This window comes from Nerophis lumbriciformis, linkage group LG03, assembly GCF_033978685.3.
Source record: "Nerophis lumbriciformis linkage group LG03, RoL_Nlum_v2.1, whole genome shotgun sequence".
Lineage (NCBI taxonomy): Eukaryota > Metazoa > Chordata > Actinopteri > Syngnathiformes > Syngnathidae > Nerophis > Nerophis lumbriciformis.
The window spans coordinates 67,396,700-67,422,881 of NC_084550.2; the positions used below are offsets into that span (position 1 = coordinate 67,396,700).

At 40.9% G+C, this 26,182-nt stretch overlaps 1 protein-coding gene across 4 annotated transcripts in view; it reads left to right on the forward strand.

Moving 5' to 3' along the window:
• Positions 1 to 26,182, forward strand: part of mast3a (microtubule associated serine/threonine kinase 3a) — a 168,298-nt gene that overhangs the window by 33,225 nt on the left and 108,891 nt on the right. The gene's annotated exons all lie outside the window — the stretch shown is intronic.

The window sequence follows — 26,182 nt, forward strand, 5'->3', positions numbered from 1 at the left end:
AACGTCTGCTTTTTCTGCAGACTGCATTGTCTGCACACACAAAAACGGCACATCGATACCCCCCTGATGGTATCATATACGCTTTTGTCGACGCTGATCGGATTAGTGAATGATTGGCTCATCTATAGCAGAGCATATGTACTTTAATGATTACTGTAAATGTGCCCTGTAATGATTATAGCAGTGGTTCTTAACCTTGTTGGAGGTACCGAACCCCACCAGGTTCATATGCGCATTCACCCAACCCTTCTTTAGTGAAAAATAAAATGTTTTTGTTTTTTTTCAATTTTCAAGGCGAGTGAGTGAAGAGTGGATCGTGAGATCGACAGGCGGATCGGTGCGGCGTCTTCAGTAATGTGGACGCTGTATCGATCTGTTGTGGTGAAGAAGGAGCTGAGCCGGAAGGCAAAGCTCTCGATTTACCGGTCGATTTACGTTCCCATCCTCACCTATGGTCATGAGCTTTGGGTTATGACCGAAAGGACAAGATCACGGGTACAAGCGGCCGAAATGAGTTTCCTCCGCCGGGTGGCGGGGCTCTCCCTTAGAGATAGGGTGAGAAGCTCTGTCATCCGGGGGGAGCTCAAAGTAAAGCCGCTGCTCCTCCACATCGAGAGGAGCCAGATGAGGTGGTTCGGGCATCTGGTCAGGATGCCACCCGAACGCCTCCCTAGGGAGGTGTTTAGGGCACGTCCGACCGGTAGGAGGCCACGGGGAAGACCCAGGACACGTTGGGAAGACTATGTCTCCCGGCTGGCCTGGGAACGCCTCGGGATCCCCCGGGAGGAGCTGGACGAAGTGGCTGGGGAGAGGGAAGTCTGGGCTTCCCTGCTTAGGCTGCTGCCCCGCGACCCGACCTCGGATAAGCGGAAGAAGATGGATGGATGGATTTTCAAGACAAAGTTATATGTTTTTGGTAACACTTTAGTATGGGGAACATATTCTAAGTAACAAAGACTTAATTTAGAGTTATTTGGACACTAGGCGAACATATTCTAAGTAACAAAGACTTAATTTAGTTATTTGGACACTAGGGCAGGGGTCGGCAACCCAAAATGTTGAAAGAGCCATATTGGACCAAAAAAACAAATCTGTCTGGAGCCGCAAAAAAATTAAAAGCCATATTACATACAGATAGTGTGTCATGAGATATAAATTGAATTAAGAGGACTTAAAGGAAACTAAATGAGCTCAAATATAGCTACAAATGAGGCATTATGATGCAATATGTACATATAGCTAGCCTAAATAGCATGTTAGCATCGATTAGCTTGCAGTCATGCAGTGACCAAATATGCCCGATTAGCACTCCACACAAGTCAATAACATCAACAAAACTCACCTTTGTGCATTCATGCACAACGTTAAAAGTTTGGCGGACAAAATGAGACAGAAAAAGAAGTGGCATAAAACACGTCCTAGAAAGTCGGAGAAAGTTATACATGTAAACAAACTACGGTGAGTTCAAGGACCGCCAATATTAGTAGGACAAAACGGCGCTCGCCAAATACTCGAATTAGTGAAGCATGTTTAATATAAACAGTGGGATTTATAACAATTAGGGAGGTTTGTGTCATGTTTGGCCTCCAACAGAAACCATATTAAAACAAAAAATAAATTATTTCCCCTCATCTTTTTCCATTTTTTATACATCTTTGGAAAAGCTACAGGGAGCCACTAGGGCGGCGCTAAAGAGCCGCATGCGGCTCTAGAGCCGCGGGTTGCCGACCCCTGCACTAGGGGAACATATTCTAAGTAACAAAGACTACATTTAGAGTTATTTGGACACTAGGGGAACATATTCTAAGTAACAAAGACTTAAAGGGGAACATTATCACAATTTCAGAAGGGTTAAAACCATTAAAAATCAGTTCCCAGTGGCTTATTTTATTTTTTGAAGTTTTTTTCAAAAATTTTACCCATCACGCAATATCCCTAAAAAAAGCTTCAAAGTGCCTGATTTTAACCATCGTTATATACACCCGTCCATTTTCCTGTGACGTCACATAGTGATGCCAATACAAACAAACATGGCGGATTGAACCGCAAGGGAGCGACATTAGCTCGGATTCAGACTCGGATTTCAGCGGCTTAAGCGAAATTGAAGATGAAACTTAAGCTATTGAGCCATTTCGGTTTGAACCGTATGCAAGCGAAACCGACGAAAACGACACGACAGCCAGCGACACGGGAGAAAGCGAGGACAAATTCGGCGATCGCCTGCTAACCAACGATTGGTATGTGTTTGTTTTTCAGTGTTGTAATGTTTTTAAGCTAAATTATTGGTAAACACAGTTTATGTATAATAATTTACGTAAAACCGCGAGTAATGAATAAAGTTTTCATCAATTAATATATTCTGTAGACATACCCTCATTCTCTCTCTTTTCCTGAAAGCTGATCTGTCCAGTTTTGGAGTTGATGTCAGCAGGCCAGGGAAGCTAGGGTCGATATTCTTCTCTTGATCATCTTCGTGGCATAAGGGACGGTAGAAGCGGTGTGAGCCAAGACATCCAGGGTGTTTAGCTCGCTCTTCTTCGGGAACAAACTGCCGCCATTGCTTGCCGTGCTACCGAGGTCCTTTGTCCCTGAATTGCTCACACACTCCGGCAGATTCAATGGGGGTCTGGCGGCAGATTTCTTTGACTTTATCGTTGGAAATGCATCTGCTTTGAGTGTCGCAGGATATCCACACATTCTTGCCATCTCTGTCGTAGCATAGCTTTCGTTGGTAAAGTGTGCGGAACAAACGACTGACCATTTTCGTCGGCTTTCCCCACACCCTCGTATTTTGAACACATTTCGTCCAATTTCTTGCCACTTTCGCATCTTTGGGCCACTGGTGCAACTTGAATCCGTCCCTGTTCGTGTTGTTACACCCTCCGACAACACACCGACGAGGCATGATGTCTCCAAGGTACGGAAAACAGTCGAAAAAACGGAAAATAACAGAGCTGATTTGATTCGGTGTTTGTAACGTGTTTGAAAAAATGGCGGATTGCTTCCCGATGTGACGTCAATAATAGAAAGGCGTTTAATTCGCCAAAATTCACCCATTTAGAGTTCGGAAATCGGTTAAAAAAATATATGGTCTTTTTTCTGCAACATCAAGGTATATATTGACGCTTACATAGGTCTGGTGATAATGTTCCCCTTTAACGATTACTGTAAATGTGCCCTGTAACGATTATAGCAGTGGTTCTTAACCTTGTTGGAGGTACCGAACCCCACCAGGTTCATATGCGCATTCACCCAACTCTTCTTTAGTGAAAAATAAAATGTTTTTTTTTTTCAATTTTCAAGACAAAGTTATATGTTTTTGGTAACACTTTAGTATGGGGAACATATTCTAAGTAACAAAGACTTAATTTAGAGTTATTTGGACACTAGGGGAACATATTCTAAAGTAGGGATGTCCCGATCCGATATTTGCCAAAAATTGCGTATCGGCAAGGCATGGGAAAATGCAGATCCAGATCCAGTTAAAAAAAAAACTCCGGTCCGTGTTTTCCAACGCACCAATTTAAATAATACATTCCACTTTTCTGCTGCTCCCTAATTTCCGTTCCGCATTTTCCAGCACACCTTCAACACATCCACAGGTCTGTGGATTCTCACGCAGTTGCTTTTAGCTGCTGGCATTACATGACAGGCTCTTCTCACTCTTGTCTGTGTCTCCCTCTCACAGACAGCAAGCGCACCTTCTTACACACGTCCCATATTGTCACGTCATACGTCACATACGTATACGTACTCCCCGAGCAGAGAGGTAGCAGCATGGCTAACGTTAGCTGTGATGCTAGCGCAGCCGTGTGACCAACGTTCCCTCTAAGATGCGCGCCTGTGCGCATAGCAATTATATGCCACGCACAAAATCAAGTAAAAAAATAAGTGCAAAACAATTTTCGACACACGGACACGACAGAGAAAACAGTTTTCGTCATCATTGTTCAAATATTGTAACGTCTGTCGAGACGCTTATCTCCATTCGGTGCCACACGCCCACACCATCAAAATGCTGAGGCAAAAATTTCCACATCAACACCGTATGAAAAAATTAGTGATTTTTTTTAGTTGTGATTTCCTTCTCTGCATGAAAGTTCAAAAGTAGCATATATTAATGCAGTATGAAGAAGAATGTTTTAATGTAGACGTGCAAGCCTTGAAAGAAAATTTTGAAAATCAAGACTACATTTCCTGCAAATGGGTGCATTTCTACCCTATATTTTAACTTTAGATTTATTCTCATATCAAACTCTTTTGGCTGTCTTTTTGACACTTACATCCGGCGCCCCCCTCCACACCCCGGATTATAAATAATGTAAATAATTTAATGTGATTATCTTGTGTGATGACTGTATTATGATGATAGTATATCAGTCTGACTTCTGCTGTTGCCGTATCCGTAATACGCCGATAGGGAGAAGTTTGTATTTACACGATGAGTCGGGTGTGTCTTTACCTCTGCCGAACCCCTAAGGCCGACTCCATGAACCCCTAGGGTTCCATCGAGCCCAGGTTAAGAACCATTGGATTATAGTTTGTGACAGCCCCTATCTCCCCGCATCGTGTCTTAATATAGATGCGAAACATGCATCTTGCTGCGTGTATTTATATTTACAAATGATTTCCGAAAGTATTTGGTTACATGATGCACTCACCAGCCACCTCCCAAGGTTCCTCTGCACAATCTGAGCTCCCTTATGAGCACATGGATATAATTATGCTCACGCTCAGGCGAGATTGACATTCATTAATATGTTTATTATTGTCAATGTGGATGACATTTAGAGCAGATGTTGTCAAACTTTTTTCCCCCAAGTACGACCTCAGACAACAATTGGCTCTCAAAGTACCACTAGGTGCGGTGAAATTAACTTTTGCATTTGACCCATCCCCTTGTTCCAAACCCTGGGAGGTGAGGGGAGCAGTGAGCAGCAGCGGTGGCAGCGCCCGGTAATCATTTTTGGTGATTTAACCCCCAATTCCAATCCTTGATGCTGAGTGCCTAGCAGGTAGGTAATGGGCCCCAGTTTTATAGTCTTTGGTATGACTGGCCGGGGTTTGAACTCACAACCTACCGATCTCAGTGTTGTTATTATGCTCATGCTCAGGCGAGATTGACCTTCATTATTATGTTTATTATTGTCAATGTGGATGACATTTTGACTCAATTTGATTGATTTTAGAGCAGATTGGCAACACTAAATTGGCCGAGTGTGTGAATGTTGTCTGTCTATCTGTGTTGGCCCTGCGATGAGGTGGCGACTTGTCCAGGGTGTACCCCGCCTTCCGCCCGAATGCAGCTGAGATAGGCTCCAGCACCCCCCGCGACCCCGAAAGGGACAAGCAGTAGGAAATGGATGGATGGATGTTCTCAAGCTTTTTTCACCAAGTATGACCTTAGACCACAATTGGCTCTCAAAGTACCATTGATAGTCACACACACTAGGTGTGGTGAAATCAACCTCTGCATTTGACCCATCCCCTTGTTCCACCCCCTGGGAGGTGAGGAAAGCAGTGAGCAGCAGCGGTGGCCGCGCCCGGGAATCATTTTTGGTGATTTAGCCCCCAATTCCAACCCTTGATGCTGAGTGTCAAGCAGGGAGGCAATGAGTCCCATTTTTATAGTCTTTGGTATGACACGGCCGGGTTTTGAACTCACGACCTCAGGGCGGACACTCTAACCACAAGGCCACTGAGCAGGATAATGGCCAATTTTGAAATACAGTAGCGTAGCCTAGGAACTTATTAAAAACAAGGAAGATGTTTTATTTAACAAGCATATTTAATGTTTTTGGCCATTGTAACATTGCACACAATTTGAACCGTAACACTGTGTTTGAATGTTTGATTGATTCTTTGGTGTACCTAGATCAGGGGTCGGCAACCCATAACGTTGAAAGAGCCATATTGGACCAAAAATACAAAAAACAAATCTGTCTGGAGCTGCAAAAAATGAAAAGCTGTATATAAGTGTTATAATGAAGGCAACATATGACGTAAGTGTCTAAATTAGCTATATTAGTCTACTATCAACATTACTATGTGTCGCAGGCTGAAGCAAATCTTTGTTGAAAGAAATTTGGACATTTAATATTTATTCTACACATTTTTACAACATTAGAAACCATTAGTAAATCAAAAGCTAATCAAATGGTGCTATAACTCCTGGAAATGACTGGCTTTTAATGGCCAAAGGTATAGATGTGTGTGTCCAAGTTAAAGGAAACGACAGGCTGTCTTCTAATAGATTTATTTCAATCTTTGGCAAGATAGTTAATGTTTGCTGTGGTCTGGAACAACATGGCACACAAACAACTATCTGAAATGCAGCTAATATAACATACAGATAATGTGTCATGAGATATGCAAAACTAAATTATATACAAAGAGGATAAAAGTAAAGAATATTAAATGAGCTCAAATATACCTACAAACGAGGCATAATGATGCAATATGTACATACAGATAGCCTAAATAGCATGTTAGCATTGATTATCTTGCAGTCATGCACTGATTAGCACTCCAACAAGTCAATAACGTCAACGAAGCGCACCTTTGTGCATTCACGCACAGCATAAAACGTTTGGTGGACAAAATGAGACAAAGGAGTGGAAGATTTTACATGTAAACAAACTGTTGCGTCACAGTCCACACTATGGTGAGTTCAAGAACTGCCGAAATTAGTAGGACAAAACGATGTTCACCAAATACGCTCATCAGTGAAGCGTACACACAAACATATTAAGCAGTGGGCTTTCTAACAATTGGGATGGTTTGTGTCATGTTTGTCCTCAAACAAAAAACATAATAAAACAAAAAAACTATTTTTCCCCCATCTTTTTCCAATTTCAATCCTTTTTGAAAATGCTCCGAGGATCCACTAGGGTGGCACTAAAGAGCCACGGGTTGCTAACCCCCGACCTAGATGAAGCCCATGTACCACCAGTGGTACACATACCGCAGTTTTTTTGAATCACTGTCTTAGAGGGTACTAATTGACGATTGTTCACCCACTAATGGGGAACGTGAGCTGGGTTTAGACCGTCGTGAGACAGGTGGTTAGTTTTACCCTACTGATGATGTGTTGTTGCAATAGTAATCAGCACCTCCAAGTCCGAGTCCAGGGTTGAGGAGGGGATCATGTTCACGAGTGATGGAAGAGTGGGTCTTAAGATCGACAGGCGGATTGATGCGGACACTGTATCGATCCTTTGCGGTAAAGGCAGAGCTAAGCCGGAAGGCAAAGCTCTCAATTTACGGGTCGATCTACGTTAACATTCCTCACCTATGGTCGTGAGCTTTGGGTCAAGGTCACGGGTACAAGGGTGAGAAGCTCTGTCATTCGGGAGGGGCTCAAAGTAAAGCCGTTGCTCCTCCACACAGAGAGGAGCCAGCTGAGGTGGTTTGAGCATCTGGTCAGGATTCCCCCTGGATGCCCCCCTGGGGAGGTGTTTAGAGCAGGTCCGACCGGTAGGAGGCCACCTGGGGGACCCAGGACGTATTAGAGAGACTGTCTCTCGGGTGGCCTAGGACGAAGTGGATGGGGAGAGGGAAGTCTGGGCTTCTCTGCTTAGGTTGTGCCCCCGCAACCCGACCTTGGATAAGGGGACTCCGAAAGGGACAAGCGGTAAAAACGGATGGATGTTTGCGTGGCCTAATTTCCAGAAAAGTAAGGACCAGGCGGCTCAGACTTCTACCTTGACTTTTATTCTTATTTTAAAAACAATCATCCTCGTTAGTGGACATTTGTATTGGGCGGATTTCTTTTGTCTGAGTTCCATATTTCATACCAATGTAGCCATGATATGCAAAATATAAATGTCTACTGCAGTGGATGCTGGCATTAGGAGCTTTTGGAGGTTAAATCCGGTGATGTTCTGGTCATAGATTTATGCTGCCAATTCCGATAATCCACGAGTGAGATCGGCCAATACCAATCCTGATTTCGATCACATGTATTAAAGGGGAACATTATCACAATTTCAGAAGGGTTAAAACCATTAAAAATCAGTTCCCAGTGGCTTATTTTATTTTTCAAAGTTTTTTTCAAAATTTTACCCATCACGCAATATCCCTAAAAAAAAGCTTCAAAGTGCCTGATTTTAACCATCGTTATATACACCCGTCCATTTTCCTGTGACGTCACACAGTGATGCCAATACAAACAAACATGGCGGATAGAACAGCAAGCTATAGCGACATTAGCTCGGATTCAGTCTCGGATTTCAGCAACTTAAGCGATTCAACAGATTACGCATGTATTGAAACGGATGGTTGTAGTGTGGAGGCAGGTAGCGAAAACGAAATTGAAGAAGAAACTGAAGCTATTGAGCCATATCGGTTTGAACCGTATGCAAGCGAAACCGACGAAAACGACACGACAGCCAGCGACACGGGAGAAAGCGAGGACGAATTCGGCGATCGCCTTCTAACCAACGATTGGTATGTGTTTGTTTGGCATTAAAGGAAACTAACAACTATGAACTAGGTTGACAGCATATGAAATACATTTGGCAACAACATGCACTTTGAGAGTGCAGACAGCCCATTTCAGGCGCGCTAAGAACATATATTTTTCCACGATTTCAGCACTCAGGTTAACCATACCTAAATAGACACAAAATACTGCATTACACAAGACTACTCGAATGATTGAAAAAAATAAATGTTTTTAAGCTAAATTATTGGTAAACACAGTTTATGTATAATAATTTACGTAAAACCGCGAGTAATGAATAAAGTTTTCATCAATTAATATATTCTGTAGACATACCCTCATCCGCTCTCTTTTCCTGAAAGCTGATCTGTCCAGTTTTGGAGTTGAGGTCAGCATCTGCTTTGAGTGTCGCAGGATATCCACACATTCTTGCCATTTCTGTAGTAGCATAGCTTTCGTCGGTAAAGTGTGCAGAACAAACGACTGACCATTTCGTCGGCTTTCCCCACACCCTCGTATTTTGAACAAATTTCGTCCAATTTTTTGCCACGTTCGCATCTTTGGGCCACTGGTGCAACTTGAATCCGTCCCTGTTCGTGTTGTTACACCCTCCGACAACACACCGACGAAAGTGAGAAAATGGCGGATTGCTTCCCGATGTGACGTCATCGCTCCAAAAGGGAATAATAGAAAGGCGTTTAATTCGCCAAAATTCACCCATTTAGAGTTTGGCAATCGGTTAAAAAAATTTATGGTCTTTTTTCTGCAACATCAAGGTATATATTGACGCTTACATAGGTCTGGTGATAATGTTCCCCTTTAACTGTATATTTTTCAATTTATTAATGGTCACTGCTATTGACAGATTCGTTCCTGATTCTCTCTTATTATATACAATTATTTGGTCTAAACCAGGGGTGTCAGACATACAGCCCACGGGACATATCAGGCCCGCAAACTAGTTTAATCTGGCCTGCCGTCTGCAAGGTTAGTTTGCTAAATAGTAAAATTAGCTGCATTTTTTTGAATGAAAGAAACTGCTGTTCTAAATGTGTCCACTGGATGTCGCAATAGCAATTCAAGTGTAACCAACGTCACACATAACAGTGTTTAATGATGACATGTCAGCGCAGGTGCAAGCAATCAGCTGCTCCTGTTGTGGCTGGCAGCAGCTGGCGGCAGTATCGACGCACAATACCTTCTTTCATTGTAAATTCATCTACCGTATTTTCCGCACCATAAGCCGCCCTGGGTTATAAGCCGCGCCTTCAATGAACGGCATATTTCAAAACTTTGTCCACCTATAAGCCGCCCCGTGTTTTAAGCCGCATCTAACTGCGCTAAAGGGAATGTCAAAAAAACAGTCAGATAGGTCAGTCAAACTTTAATAATATATTAAAAACCAGCGTGATGTGGGCGCGCATGGAGTCGTATATCAACATGGACGGAGCTGCGTGAAAAAAGCCACCCGGCCTCTTCGCGTAAACTTCCCTTAACCACCTTTTCTTCATCCATCCATCCCTTCGAGTTAGCTTTTATGATGACGCCGGCTGGAAAGGTCTCTTTTGGCAAGGTCTTCCTTTTGAATATCACCATGGGTGGAAGTTTCTGGCCATTAGCATGGCAAGCTAGAACCACAGTGAAGGATGACTTCTCATTCCCTGTGGTGCGAATATTCACCGTACGTGCTCCCGTTGTATCCACAGTGCGGTTCACTGGAATATCAAAAGTCAGTGGAACCTCGTCCATGTTGATAATGTTCTCTGGCCGGATCTTTTTTTCAGCTATCTTGTTTTTACAATATGCACGGAAAGTAGCCAGCTTTTTTTGAAAGTCTTTAGGCAGTTGCTGTGAAATAGTAGTCCGTGTGCGGATGGAGAGATTGCGTCTTTTCATGAACCGGAAACCTGTCGCTTAGTAGGAGCCATTTTGTGGTCTTTACAGATGTAAACACACAAAGGAAATGAAACGTAATATCCGCGCTTCTTCTTCTTCTACGGGGGCGGGTGGTTGCTTACAGTAGAAGAAGAAGTGCTTCCTCTTCTATGGGGGCGGGTGCTTACCTTGGCGGTTGCTTGCGTAGAAGAAGAAGCGCTTCCTGTTCTACGGGGAAAAAAGATGGCGGCTGTTTACCGTAGTTGCGAGACCTAAACTTTATGAAAATGAATCTTAATATTAATCCATATATAAAGTGCACCGGGTTATAAGCCGCACTGTCAGCTTTTGAGTAAATTTGTGGTTTTTAGGTGCGGCTAATAGTGCGGAAAATACGGTACTCAACGGATAAAATAACAAAACGGTAAGATGCAAAGACTTAAGTCAGCTTGACCATCATCTTTGTAGTTAGAGTTCCGTGCAGCGCTTGCAAATCGTTGAATGCACGATGCGCACCCTGAGCTCCATTGTAAAAGTGTGTGTTTCTACATTTGTTGTTTGTTCTATTTTATTTCATACTTGAATCTACCATGTTCACATCGGTTAAGTTTGTACTTATGTTACCTTGATTTCGGCTATGGTGTCATTTTGATAACTTACACCATGGTTATATTATAATGATAATAAATGAATGTGTTGTGGGAGTTGCGGATGTCACTAATGCGGCGGCACTCGATTGCTTTTCCAAACATTTTCAATGAACTGCCAACATGACAATTCAAAACAGGAAGTGCTAAAACTTTAATGACTTTATGAAAACACAGTCAAAGTCTAAGTTTATTGTGTTCTTCATGGTGTTTTTGAGCTGCACCATTTTTTTCCCTCTGAATTTATAACTAACTTGAAGTGTTTTGCCAAGAGGATTATTTGTAATATGTACATTTTCTGAATGTGCTTGTTATATATTTTTGGCCCAAGTATAGACAAAGAAAACAATCTGAAGTTTTCATTATTTTCATTATTTTAAATGCCAGGATTTCAACAGTCCGGGCCGTGTGTGAATAGATTTTCTTCCATGCGGCCTCTGAGCTAAAATGAGTTTGACACCCCTGGTCTAAACAAAGTCAAAAGTACACAGTAACTAAGCAAAATCAAAAACTACAATTACTCAGTAAAATACTTTTCGCCCTCAGTCCTCCTTTGTCCAATGAATAATTGCCTGGATTTGTAAACATTGACAAAAACATAATTATCTTGTTGATTTTGAACATCCATCCATCCATTTTCTACCGCTTGTCCCTTTCGGGGTCACGGGGGGGTGCTGGAGCCTATCTCAGCTGCATTCGGGCGGAAGGCGGCGTACACCCTGGACAAGTCGCCACCTCATCACAGGGCCAACACAGATAGACAGACAACATTCACACACTAGGGCCAATTTAGTGTTGCCAATCAACCTATCCCCAGGACCTTCGTATTGTGAGGCACATGCACTAACCCCTGTTCCACCGTGATTTTGAACAACATATCCGGAAAGGAGTAGAAAAAAACATCTTATTCCATCCTACTCATTTTCCAATCCACTTCATAGCAATTACTAAAACATTTGTTCACCTAATGTTCTCAATTCGTAACACAATTTGAATCAATGAGTAATACATATGACAGTTCTTATAAATAAACAGTTCAGCAATTTGTGAGTCACATATTGACTAAGATTATCTCATTTTCAATAGGGTTCTAATGTTTATCAGGATTCTTCTTCCTTGTACTTTGTAAACACTTTGAACAGTTTCTTAAACTGGATCATATTAGTACATTCATTGTTATTGTTTGATTTCTTTGCTTAATCCATTCCATAATTTAATTCCACATACTGATGTACTAAAGGATCTTAAGTGTTGGACGTGCATACAAACGTTTTAAGTTAGATTTTTACTTAAGGTTGTATTTCTTCTTTTTTGTTGAGAAGAATTTTGTGCGATCTTGCGTAGTAGAAGGTCATAGTTGGCTTTGTACATAATTTTAGCTGTTTGCAAATGCACCAGATAATTACCAAGGGTGTAACGGTATGTGTATTTGTGTTGAACCGTTTCGGTACGGGGGTGTACCGAACGAGTTTCCACATGGACATATTAAGTAGCGTAGCGCACGTTGTGTAAACAATGCACACTGAGGCACAACACACGGCATGCTAGCAGCGACCGGGCTACGACAACATGTAAAAGAGAGCTGGAAGACCCTCCTGCCTCGTTAAAGGGGAACATTATCACCAGACCTATGTAAGCGTCAACATATACCTTGATGTTGCAGAAAAAAGACCATATATTTTTTTAACCGATTTCCGAACTCTAAATGGGTGAATTTTGGCGAATTAAACGCCTTTCTAATATTCGCTCTCGGAGCGATGACGTCACATCGGGAAGCAATCCGCCATTTTCTCAAACACCGAGTCAAATCAGCTCTGTTATTTTCCGTTTTTTTCGACTGTTTTCCGTACCTTAGAGACATCATGCCTCGTCGGTGTGTTGTCGGAGGGTGTAACAACACGAACAGGGACGGATTCAAGTTGCACCAGTGGCCCAAAGATGCGAAAGTGGCAAGAAATTGGACGTTTGTTCCGCACACTTTACCGACGAAAGCTATGCTACGACAGAGATGGCAAGAATGTGTGGATATCCTGCGACACTCAAAGCAGATGCATTTCCAACGATAAAGTCAAAGGAATCTGCCGCCAGACCCCCATTGAATCTGCCGGAATGTGTGAGCAATTCAGGGACAAAGGACCTCGGTAGCACGGCAAGCAATGGCGGCAGTTTGTTCCCGCAGGCGAGCGAGCTATCGACCCTAGCTTCCCTGGCCTGCTGACATCAACTCCAAAACTGGACAGATCAGCTTTCAGGAAAAGAGCGCGGATGAGGGTATGTCTACAGAATATATTAATTGATGAAAACTGGGCTGTCTGCACTCTCAAAGTGCATGTTGTTGCCAAATGTATTTCATATGCTGTAAACCTAGTTCATAGTTGTTAGTTTCCTTTAATGCCAAACAAACACATACCAATCGTTGGTTAGAAGGCGATCGCCAAATTCGTCCTCGCTTTCTCCCGTGTCGCTGGCTGTCGTGTCGTTTTCGTCGGTTTCGCTTGCATGCGGTTCAAACCGATATGGCTCAATAGCTTCAGTTTCTTCTTCAATTTCGTTTTCGCTACCTGCCTCCACACTACAACCATCCGTTTCAATACATGCGTAATCTGTTGAATCGCTTAAGCCGCTGAAATCCGAGTCTGAATCCGAGCTAATGTCGCTATAGCTTGCTGTTCTTTCCGCCATGTTTGTTTGTGTTGGCTTCACTATGTGACGTCACAGGAAAATGGACAGGTGTTTATAACGATGGTTAAAATCAGGCACTTTGAAGCTTTTTTTAGGGATATAGCGTGATGGGTAAAATTTATTAAAAAAATTCGAAAAATATAATAAGCCACTGGGAACGGATTTTTAATGGTTTTAACCATTCTGAAATTGTGATAATGTTCCCCTTTAAGATCTCCCGTTTAGGAACATTTCGACTTCGCGGTGCGATACAACAATGGATAACATCGCTTCAACGAAGAGAAAGACGAGTGTCTTGCAAACATTGCATTCAAGCAGCCTCTCCTCTGCGAGTCAGGCAGGGCTAAAGCAATAACAAATGCCGTTGGTGTTTTTATAGCAGCAGATTTAAGACCATATTGCATTAAAAATTGGATTTTGACCCACTTCTATAGTGGAAGAACAATGAGCCCATATATCCTCTTACTGCCAAGTTAGCCAGGCACTACCTCGTCATACCTGCTACCTCTACAATGTGGATAAACTGATTTTTCTGGCAAAAAACATGAAGATTGAGTGAAAGTCACCAGGGTTAAAGAAAAGTTAATCTGAGGCTGAGTTGACTTGAAACTAGGGATGTCCCGATCCAGGTTTTTGCACTTCCGATCCGATACCGATATTGTTTCTACACTTCCGATCCGATACCGATACTGACCGATACTGGTCTATCCGAGCATGTATTAAAGTTTAAAGTTATTTAGCCTACTTAGTTGTCAGAATCATGTTGAAAAGGGTTTTAGTACTCTTGATAACAACTAGCCAGCTGAATTAGGGGAGTTTGAATAATACACAATGGTTGGTAACAAGAAACTGACCTGTTTATTCAAGGATAAACACAAAATAGACCAAATTATACATGACAAACAGAAATGGCATCATTGAACTAGAAGGCTGGGCGATATGGCCTTTTTTTAATATTGTGATATTTTAAGGCCATATTGCGATACACGATATACATCTCGATATTTTGCCTTAGCCTTGAATGAACCCTTGATGCATATAATCACAGCAGTATGATGATTCTATGTGTCTACATTAAAACATTCTTCTTCATACTGCATTAATATATGCTACTTTTAAACTTTCATGCAGAGAAGGAAATCACAACAAAAAAAATCACTATTTTTTTCATACGGTGTTGATGTGGAAAGAAATGTTTGCCTCGGCATTTTGATGGTGTGGACGTGTGGCACCGAATGGAGATAAGCGTCTCGACAGACGTTACAATATTTGAACAATGATGACGAAAACTGTTTTCTCTGTCGTGTCCGTGTGTCGAAAATTGTTATGCGCTTATTTTTTTATTTGATTTTGTGCGTGGCATAGATTTGCCGTGCGCAGAGGACGCTTGAGCAGTGCGCAATTGCACAGGCGCGCTAGCATCACAGCTAACGTTAGCCATGCTGCTACGTCTCTGCTGGGAGAGGGCGTATACGTATTTGACGTATGACGTGACAGTATGTGACGTGTGTCGTGACAGTATGTGACGTATGACGTGACAGTATGTGACGTGTGTAAGAAGGTGCGCTTGCTGTCTGTGAGAAGGAGACACAGGAAAGAGTGAGAAGAGCCTGTCGTGTAATGCCAGCAGCTAAAAGCAACCGCGTGAGAATCCACAGACCTGTGGATGTGTTGAAGGTATGCTGGAAAATGCGGAACGGAAATTAGGGAGCAGCAGAAAAGTGGAATGTATTATTTAATACGGTGCGTTGGAAAACACGGACCGGATTAAAAAAAAACTGGATCTGGATCTGCATTTTCCCATTCCCTAGTTTCAAGTAGGGATGTCCCGGTCCGATATTTGGATCGGATCGGCCGCCGATATTTGCAAAAAAATGCGTATCGGCAAGGCATGGGAAAATGCCGATCCAGATCCAGTTTAAAAAAAACTCTGGTCCGTGTTTTCCAACGCACCTATTTAAATAGTACATTCCACTTTTCTGCTGCTCCCTAATTTCCGTTCCGCATTTTCCAGCATACCTTCAACACATCCACAGGTCTGTGGATTCTCACGCAGTTGCTTTTAGCTGCTGGCATTACACGACAGGCTCTTCTCACTCTTTCCTGTGTCTCCCTCTCACAGACAGCAAGCGCAACTTCTTACACACGTCACATACTGTCACGTCATACGTCACATACATATACGTCCTCCCCGAGCAGAGAGGTAGCAGCATGGCTAACGTTAGCTGTGATGCTAGCGCAGCCGTGTGTCTAACGTTCTCTCTAAGGTGCTCGCTTGTGCAATTGCGCACTGTTTAAACGTCCTCTGCGCATAGCAATTATATACCACGCACAAAATCAATTAAAAAAGTAAGCGCATAACAATTTTCGACACACGGACACGACAGAGAAAACAGTTTTCGTCATCATTGTTCAAATATTATAACGTCTGTCGAGACGCTTATCTCCGTTCGGTGCCACACGTCCACACCATCAAAATGCCGAGGCAAACATTTCCAGATCAACACCGTATGAAAAAATTAGTGATTTTTTTAGTTGTGATTTCCTTCTCTGCATGAAAGTTTAAAAGTAGCATATATTAATGCAGTATGAAGAAGAATGTTTTAATGTAGACATGCAAGCCTTGAAAGAAAATTTTGAAAATCAAGACTACATTTCCTGCAAATGGGTGCATTTCTACCCTATATTTTAACTTTAGATTTATTCTCATATCAAACTCTTTTAGTTGTCTTTTTGACACTTACATCCGGCGCCCCCCTCCACACCCTGGATTATAAATAATGTAAATAATTCAATGTGATTATCTTGTGTGATGACTGTATTATGATGATAGTATATATCTGATAGTATATATCTGTATCATGAATCAATTTAAGTGGACCTCGACTCAAACAAGTTGAAAAACTTATTCGGGTGTTACTATTTAGTGGTCAATTGTACGGAATATGTACTTCATTGTGCAACCTACTCATAAAAGTCTCAATCAATCAATCAAAACACATAGAATATCATACTGCTGTGATTATATGCATCAAGTGTTCATTCAAGGCTAAGGCAAAATATCGAGATATATATCGTGTATCGCAATATGGCCTTAAAATATCGCAATATTAAAAAAAGGCCATATCGCCCAGCCCTAGTTTCAATGATGCCATTTCTGTTTGTCATGTATAATTTTGTCTATTTTGTGTTTATCCTTGAATAAACAGGTCAGTTTCTTGTTACCAACCATTGTCTATTATTCAAACTCCCCTAATTCAGCTGGCTAGTTGTTATCAAGAGTACTAAAACCCTTTTCAACATGATTCTGACAACTAAGTAGGCTAAATAACTTTAAACTTTAATACATGCTCGGATAGGCCATTATCGGTCGGTATCGGTCGGTATCGGATCGGAAGTGCAAAAACAATATCGGTATCGGATCGGAAGTGCAAAAACCTGGATCGGATGTATGTTATTATTATCCTTAGCATTCATGACTGCCTGCTGTTGCACTGATCAGCCTAGTGGTGGCTCGCATCCATCACACACACAGCTATTTTAAAGCAATGTTAAAAGGATAAAGCCATTGTTTACAAATTTGGTAAATAAATAACCAAAAAATGTATATTTTGTTTTTTTCTTACTGTACCGAAAATGAACCGTGACCTCTAAACCGAGATACGTAACGAACCGAATTTTTTGTGTACCGTTACACCCTTAATAATTACATTTCAATCTTTTTGATTCAGTAAAGGGTTTAATTGTTTACTATAACTGACATTTTGTATTATTCTAACTGACCTTTTTTGTAACAATTAGTGAATGAAGTGTACTTGTGTAGTTATTTCCCCATATTTCTACACAATAACTCAGATATGGTAAGCTAGCAAGCAGTATTTTGAGAAAAATAAAAATATTGATCTAATCACTTTGTTTATGGACCGATCTGTCCACTTTTTACATGTCTTGACAATGCTGACACACCAGCAGTTGTTATAAAGCAGGAGCTTTGTAGTGTTTTAGGAATTTGCTGCAAAAATGTTAATGTTGCCTCCAAGCTTTGAACTGAACCCGGGGCCCGGTTTGGTGTCATTCTTGGGCCGGATTAGACCCTGTGTCGTCAATTGAATAGCCCTGGAGTGGGTTAGTTGGTGTGTAATGCTGTTAGGGTCAGTGACGTGCGGTGAGGTTGATGGCTGGTGAGGCACTGACTTCATCACAGTCAGATTTACAAACATATGAACCCTAAAGAGTATCTTATTCACCATTTGATTGGCAGCAGTTAACGGGTTTTGTTTAAAACCTCATACCAGCATTCTTCCCTGCTTGGCACTCAGCATCAAGGGTTGGAATTGGGGGTTAAATCACCAAAAATGATTCCCAGGCGCGGCGCCGCTGCTGCCCACTGCTCCTCTCACCTCCCAGGGGGTGATCAAGGGATGGGTCAAATGCAGAGGACAAATGTCATTACACCTAGTGTGTGTGTGACAATCATTGGTACTTTAACTTAACTTTAACTTTACACATACAAACTGTAGCACACAAAAAAGCACATTTAATAAAAAAAAACGTTATTATGGTCTTACCTTTACTTAGAAATTAAGTCCATGCGCCGCAACTAAAGCCCTCACTTAAACTTTCCATGTGCAAGATTGAATCTATTTAAAAAAGTGTAACCGAGGGTTTATAAATGTCGCCTATACTGTATGAAACTACAAAATAACAAACACGGAGGCTCCAGTTTACACGAGGACCACTTTATTTACCTTCTTTCAAAAACCTCCGCAACGTGACATCACTTCCGCTCTTAGCGCCTTCAAAATAAGAGCTCAAGGCATATACTGTATAACAGCGCATAACAGGAACTTAACATCACAAAGAGGAAAGCCCATGAAAATAGGTTACAAAAGTTATTTAATAAGAAGCCAAAAAGTGCAAAAACAATAATGTTCGTGTTGGAGGAGTTGTGAATTAGGTATCTAATGTTGTGTCCCTGCAGTCATTCCAACTCCTCCAACACCAACATTATTGTTTTTGCACTTTTTGGCTTCTTATGAAATAATTTTTTTAAATAGATTCAATCTTGCACGTGGAAAGTTTAAGTGTGGGCTTTAGTTGATATAACAATTCTACGGCGGGGGTGCAGGAGGCGAGCCTCAGCCAGTGCGTCTTTTAAAGCTCGTTTTATGATCGCTCAGCACAAGAAATACTTTACACACATACAGTTGTTGACAAAATATACTGTACATTATATACCTCAGCTAACTAAACTATGGAAATGTATAATATAGTTCATATAGCAATACAGTCTCACTGCACAGCAGGCCAGCAGTTAGCCGAGTCATTGCGCAATCCATGTTGAGGCACTGAGTGACGTGCCTCAACTGGCTGCTGATCACCGCACCGTCTCTTCTCAGTATTTGAACGGCAAATGTGAAAATTCAGCGATTTTGAATAAAAATAATCTAAAACTGGTGAAGTTAAATGGAAAATAACTTTATAGTATAATCACTGAATACATATAACAATTTAATTATTTTTTTTTTTTTTTACATTTTTTTTCTTTCCATGATGGCAGGTGAGGCCCTGCCTCACCTGCCTCTAGTGACTGCACGTCTCTGGTTAGGGTGTATTCACACTTGTCATTTTTGGTCTGGTAAAACGGACTGGAGACCTTTTACTCTGCTGGTAAGGTTTGTTTGGTCATTTGTGAACGCAGTCCAGGAAAAAAAAAAGGACCGAACCATCCAGGGTCTGCTTGACAGTGGACTGTAGTCCTGAATGAGGCAGGTGACCAAACCAACAGACCAAAACACCGGATGTGATGTCACCAAATGCGAGCGTAACCAGGCGATGCAAAGCAACCCCCAACAAAATACAGTGAAAATCATCAACAAAAAGAATGAAATGTAAGCCTAGAACTTTTTTGATCTTTTTTATATAAATAATTAAAAGCCTTTTGTTGCATCTCAGCTTGTACAAAGATCTGGCATACAAAGTCCCCTAGTAGACGTGTGAGGTTGTCAGACAACGTACATGCGCCATCCAATCAAGCACAGCTTTATGCACATGTTCAGTTGTGAGCATTATTAGTTATGTGGACAAAAACACAAAGACCTAACTCACCCCGCAAGTGTTATATTTAAAAAATATAACCCGAGTACAGTACTGAACTACTAGTTTGAACGCAAATTTAGGCTTTAGAAGCCACTACAAAGAAAGCACGTTTTTCCAGGTTTTTTTTTTGTGTATTTCGTAAGTTCGACAATAATAATTTGTTGAATACTAACATGAAATGCTTTGTAGCAAATAAAAGACTAACCATCAAAAGAACTAACATACCTTAACTCAGACCTGGGCAAATTAAGGGCCGCATGCTTTTGATTGATTGATTGAAACTTTTATTAGTATATTGCACAGTACAGTACATATTCCGTACAATTGACCACTAAATGGCAACACCCGAATACGTTTTTCAACTTGTTTAAGCCGGGGTCCACGTTAATCATTTCATGCGGCCCGTTAAGCTTTTCAATCTGGCCCGCCGGACTCCTTGAGTTTCCAATAATTTCTACAACTCTTATTTTTTTGTGATAGAGTGATTGGAGCACATACTTGTTGGTCACAAAAAAACATTCATGAAGTTTGCTTCTTTTATGAATTTATTATGGGTCTACTGAAAATGTGACCAAATCTGCTGGGTCAAAAGTATACATACAGCAATGTTAATATTTGGTTATATGTCCCTGTTTGGCCACAATACCCAGCAATATGTTTGGAGGAGAAAAGGTGAGGCCTTTAATCCCAGGAACACCAAGCCTACCGTCAAGCATGGTGGTGGTAGTTATTAGGCTCCGGGCCTGTTTTACTGCCAATGGAACTGGTGCTTTACAGAGAGTAAATGGGACAATGAAAAAGAAGGATTACCTCCAAATTCTTCAGGACAACCGAAAATCATCAGCCCGGAGTTTGGGTCTTGGACAATGACCCCAAACACACGTCAAAAGTGGTAAAGGAATGGCTAAATCAGGCTAGAATTAAGGTTTTAGAATGACCTTCCCAAAGTTCTGACTTAAATGTGTGGACAATGCTGAAGAAACAAGTCCATGTCAGAAAACCAACACATTTAGCTGAACTGCACCTATTTTGTCAAGAGGAGTGGTCAAAAATTCAAGCAGAAGCTTGTGGATGGCTACCAAAAGCCCCTTATTGCAGGTAAACTTGCCAAGGGACATGTAAGCAAATATTAACATTGCTGTATGTATACTTTTGACCCAGCACATTTGCTCACATTTTCAATAGACCCATAATATGTTCATAAAAGAACCAAACTTCATGAATGTTTTTTGTGACCAACAAGTTTGTGCTACAATCACTCTATCACAAAACAATAAGACTTTTAGAAATGATTGGAAACTCAAGACAGCCATGACATGATGTTCTTTACAAGTGTATATAAACCTTTGACCACGACTGTACATCAGCCCTGGAGGGGGAATGTCTCCCCCGCGCTCCTCGACCACGGTCTGGGAAAGGTGTAACATGATGTTTCTTGGTGCCTGGATCTTTGAAAATTAGTGCAAGGTGTTCTTTTTCTTAGCCCGTTTACATGGCATGCAAATCATCTCTCCACCTTCATAAGTGAGCCATTTGCTGAAAAGTGGCTCCTTAAGCCACTTTTCATTGAAGCTTCGCTTCTTGGGTTTATTGCCTGCCATGACGAAAACGATAACACGCGGGAGTCGTTAAAAACGCGCGGACTTCCGGAAATGAGCGTCCTTTCTGATTTCAATGCGTAAAAAGACACACAAAGTGCGTTAAAACACTTATTTTATTAACCAGGCTCATGCATCAGTCATGCCTACCCACTTACTACTGCGCCTTTCAATAGAGCTCAGTAATTGTGTGCATTGCCTCACCGTCAGACATGCATGACATTGAGATGGTATACTCATTATGCTATAGAGATTGCAGTGTCACAACAAGCTTCTACTATAGTTGTATTCACTGCAGCTAAAGCTCATCACAGTGACTCTTTCACATCGTTGTTGGTCTTTGATCTTTTTGCACATCCTGAGAATGAAGAGGTTCCTACTAGGGGTGTAACGGTACGTGTATTTGTATTGAACCGTTTCGGTACGGGGGTTTCGGTTTGGTTCGGTTCGGAGGTGTACCGAACGAGTTTCCACACGAACATATTAAGTAGCCAAAAGCTAAAGTCTTAACAAGCTACTCCGCGTTCTGCCTATGTCTCTGTCATTACTCTACACAGCACCCAGCATTGTCCCACCCACACAACCATCTGATTGGTTACACACGGAGCGGTAACAGCCAATCAGCAGTACGTATTCAGAGCGGTAACAACCAATCAGCATTGCGTATTCAGAGCGCATGGAATCAGTGCTCCAGCGTCGAGCAGGTAAGTGTTTAGCAAGTGAGCATAAGGCACCGGACTCTCCCCAAATTATAATAAACACCTCCCAGTAACTACTAGTAACATCACTATGAGCCCGTTGATGTTCTAGAAACCTAAACGGCAGCTCAGCTCGCTCGCAGTCCTGGCTTGAGGTGAAGGCTAATTAGCTTTTAGCGTAACGTTAGCTCATTTTGCTGTGTGTGTGTGTGTTACGGACAGCAAAGCCCTGTCTGTCTGTTATTTCACTTTACCTTTTTCTGTGTTGATTGGGCTGTGTTGAAGCAGCAAAAAAGGACATTATGTTAAATGAAGAGTTTCTGTCTCTGATAGTTGATGTAATAATGTAAGTGCATCATTAAGCCTACATGAACTCCATGGTGTTCAGGGATGAATAGTCTCTCCTATTGCAATTGTACTATATTTTCATCTATAGTTACAATAATCATTAGTAATGGAGCAGCCTAGTTTTGAATGGCAGGGTCCCTGCTATCACATGTTGATAAAAATATAACATTTACATAATGAAAATCAACTACAGGCTTCCCAAATGCTGTAATAAATTAAGCATGATGAGTTGACTTGAAACGGTTTAATGTTGCACTTTTTATATGTAGAAGAAAAGTTTTGTCATTTTATTTAATCTGAGCAACAATTTGGGCAGTTTAATGTGGATTAATGTGGGCATAATTATTATAGTGTTCCCAATGTTAAAAGGATAAAGCCATTGTTTACAAATTTGGTAAATAAATAACCAAAAAATGTATATTTTGTTGTTTTCTTACTGTACCGAAAATGAACCGAACCGTGACCTCTAAACCGAGGTACGTACCGAACCGAAATTTTTGTGTACCGTTACACCCCTAGTTTCTACACAAGGGTTTGTGCTTTGCAGATGTTTCAAAATCAACCCTGTATCAGCTCTTATCTGTTTCAGTCTTTTTGTGTTGTGGGGCATCAACATGTACTTGTGCTGTAAGTAAGTGAATCTGCCTCCGTGACGACCCAGAAATGTCGGAAGCTATTGATGTCCTCATCACCCTTAATTATTTTAGGTCAGAGTCAGAAAGGTACGTGGGGGTGCCATCAATATATCTAGGATGAAAAAGCTGTTGGGATTACACTTTCGTGGGTGATTGAAAGAAAAATGTGCGGGTTAAAGGGGAACATTATCAAAATTTCAGAAGGGTTAAAACCATTAAAAATCAGTTCCCAGTGGCTTATTTTATTTTTTCGAAGTTTTTTTCAAAATGTTACCCATCACGCAATATCCCTAAAAAAAGCTTCAAAGTGCCTGATTTTAACCATCATTATATACACCCGTCCATTTTCCTGTGACGTCACACAGTGATGCCGACACAAACAAACAGCAAGTTTATAGCGACATTAGCTCGGATTCACTCGGATTTCAGCGGCTTAACACTGTCTGATAAGATAATTACTAACAACTATGAACTAGGTTTACAGCATATGAAATACATTTGGCAACAACATGCACTTTGAGAGTGCAGACAGCCCATTTCAGGCGCGCTAAGAACATATATTTTTCCACGATTTCAGCACTCAGGTTAACCCAGCGTTTCTCAAAGTGTGGGGCGCGCCCCACTGGTGGGGAATAGAGACATGACAGGTGGGGCGCGAGGAACGGGAGGAAATTTCACTTAAAATTTTTTTTTTTAATTATTATATTCTTAGATTATTTTTTTACTATGCTTTCATTTTCTATACACACTGTAAATCACTTTGTGATTCTGTCTGTGAAATCCGCTATATAAATAAATGGAAATTACCGGTACTTATTTTTACTGTAGGCTTTATATTTCTCGGTACGAGCGAAAGTTTGACAGACATAGCAACAGTAACTAATGGGGGCGGGGCTAAGCGGAACAAACTTTCACGCGGATGGGTAGCAGGCTAATGTGTGGATCACAATTACACAAATATATACATTTGTGACTCGCACCTCAAATGTCGTCGAACCAGAGCAAGCGCCTGCAGAGAAACAAAAATCTGACGGGCACACAGTGTGTCATTCACCGGGAAGCACTCGCGTCAAGGCAGCTCAACCCCGAACTCAATGAGGTTTTAACAGATGTTGTGAGCGCGGTAAATTTGATCAAAACACGACCACTGAAAGCGCGACTGTTCTCTGCACTGTGTGAGGAAATGGGAGCTGATCATACAGCCGTGCTGTTTCACAGTGAAGCAAGGTGGCTCTCCTGGGGGAAAGTGCTGTCACTTGCCCTGTCTTGCCAAATGCATAGCTCCTCCTTTTTTTTTTTGCAAAGATTGCAAAGTGGCACTTTTATTGTATTTATTATTGAACTTGATGCAAGTTATTTGATTTATTATTGAACTTGATGCAAGTTATAACACTTTTTTTTGATTTATTATTGAACTTGATGCAAGTTATAACACTTTTGTTTTATTTATTATTGAACTTGATGCAAGTTATAACACTTTTTTTGATTTATTATTGAACTTGATGCAAGTTATAACACTTTTTTGATTTATTATTGAACTTGATGCAAGTTATAACACTTTTGTTTTATTTATTATTGAACTTGATGCAAGTTATAACACTTTTTTTGACTTATTATTGAACTTGATGCAAGTTATTTGATGTATTATTGAACTTGATGCAAGTTATAACACTTTTGTTTTATTTATTATTGAACTTGATGCAAGTTATAACACTTTTTTTGATTTATTATTGAACTTGATGCAAGTTATTTGATTTATTATTGAACTTGATGCAAGTTATAACACTTTTTGATTTGTTATTGAACTTGATGCAAGTTATAACACTTTTTGATTTATTATTGAACTTGATGCAAGTTATAACACTTTTTTTGATTTATTATTGAACTTGATGCAAGTTATAACACTTTTATTTGATTTATTATTGAACTTGATGCAAGTTATAACACTTTTTTTGATTTATTATTGAACGTGATGCAATTTATAACACTTTTTTTTATTTATTATTGAACTTGATGCAAGTTATAACAGTTTTTTTGATTTATTATTGAACGTGATGCAAGTTATAACACTTTTTTTGATTTATTATTGAACTTGATGCAAGTTATAATACTTTTGTTTTATTTATTATTGAACTTGATGGAAGTTATTTTATTTATTATTGAACTTGATGCAAGTTATACCACAGCTGCACAGTTATTTTATTTATTATTGAACTTGATGCAAGTTATACCACAGCTGCACAGTTATTTTATTTATTATTGAACTTAATGTTATTTTATGTTATTGAGTTCGAATGTATACAACTTGATGTTCAATACATTTTAAAATGTTAAAGCTTGGCATTAGCGCTCTGTTGGGGCGATGGGGGCAGGTGGGGCTTGAAAACTCCCCCTTGTCCAAAGTGGGGGATGACAAAAAAAGTTTGAGAACCACTGGGTTAACCATACCTAAAAAGACACAAAATACTGCATTACACAAGACTACCCGAATGTACTCGAATGATTGAAAAAAATAAATGTTTTTAAGCTAAATTAGTGGTAAACACAGTTTATGTATAATAATTTACGTAAAACCGCGAGTAATGAATAAAGTTTTCATCAATTAATATATTCTGTAGACATACCCTCATCCGCTCTCTTTTCCTGAAAGCTGATCTGTCCAGTTTTGGAGTTGATGTCAGCAGGCCAGGGAAGCTAGGGTCAATATTCTTCTCTTGATCATCTTCGGTGGCATAAGGGACGGTGTGAGCCAAGACATCCAGGGGGTTTAGCTCGCTCGTCTGCGGGAACAAACTGCCGCCATAGCTTGCCGTGCTACCGAGGTCCTTTGTCCATGAATAGCTCACACACTCCGGCAGATTCAATGGGGGTCTGGCGGCAGATTTCTTTGACTTTATCGTTGGAAATGCATCTGCTTTGAGTGTCGCAGGATATCCACACATTCTTGCCATCTCTGTCGTAGCATAGCTTTCGTCGGTAAAGTGTGCGGAACAAACGACTGACCATTTCGTCGGCTTTCCCCACAGCCTCGTATTTTGAACAAATTTCGTCCAATTTCTTGCCACTTTCGCATCTTTGGGCCACTGGTGCAACTTGAATCCGTTCCTGTTCGTGTTGTTACACCCTCCGACAACACACCGACGAAAGTGAGAAAATG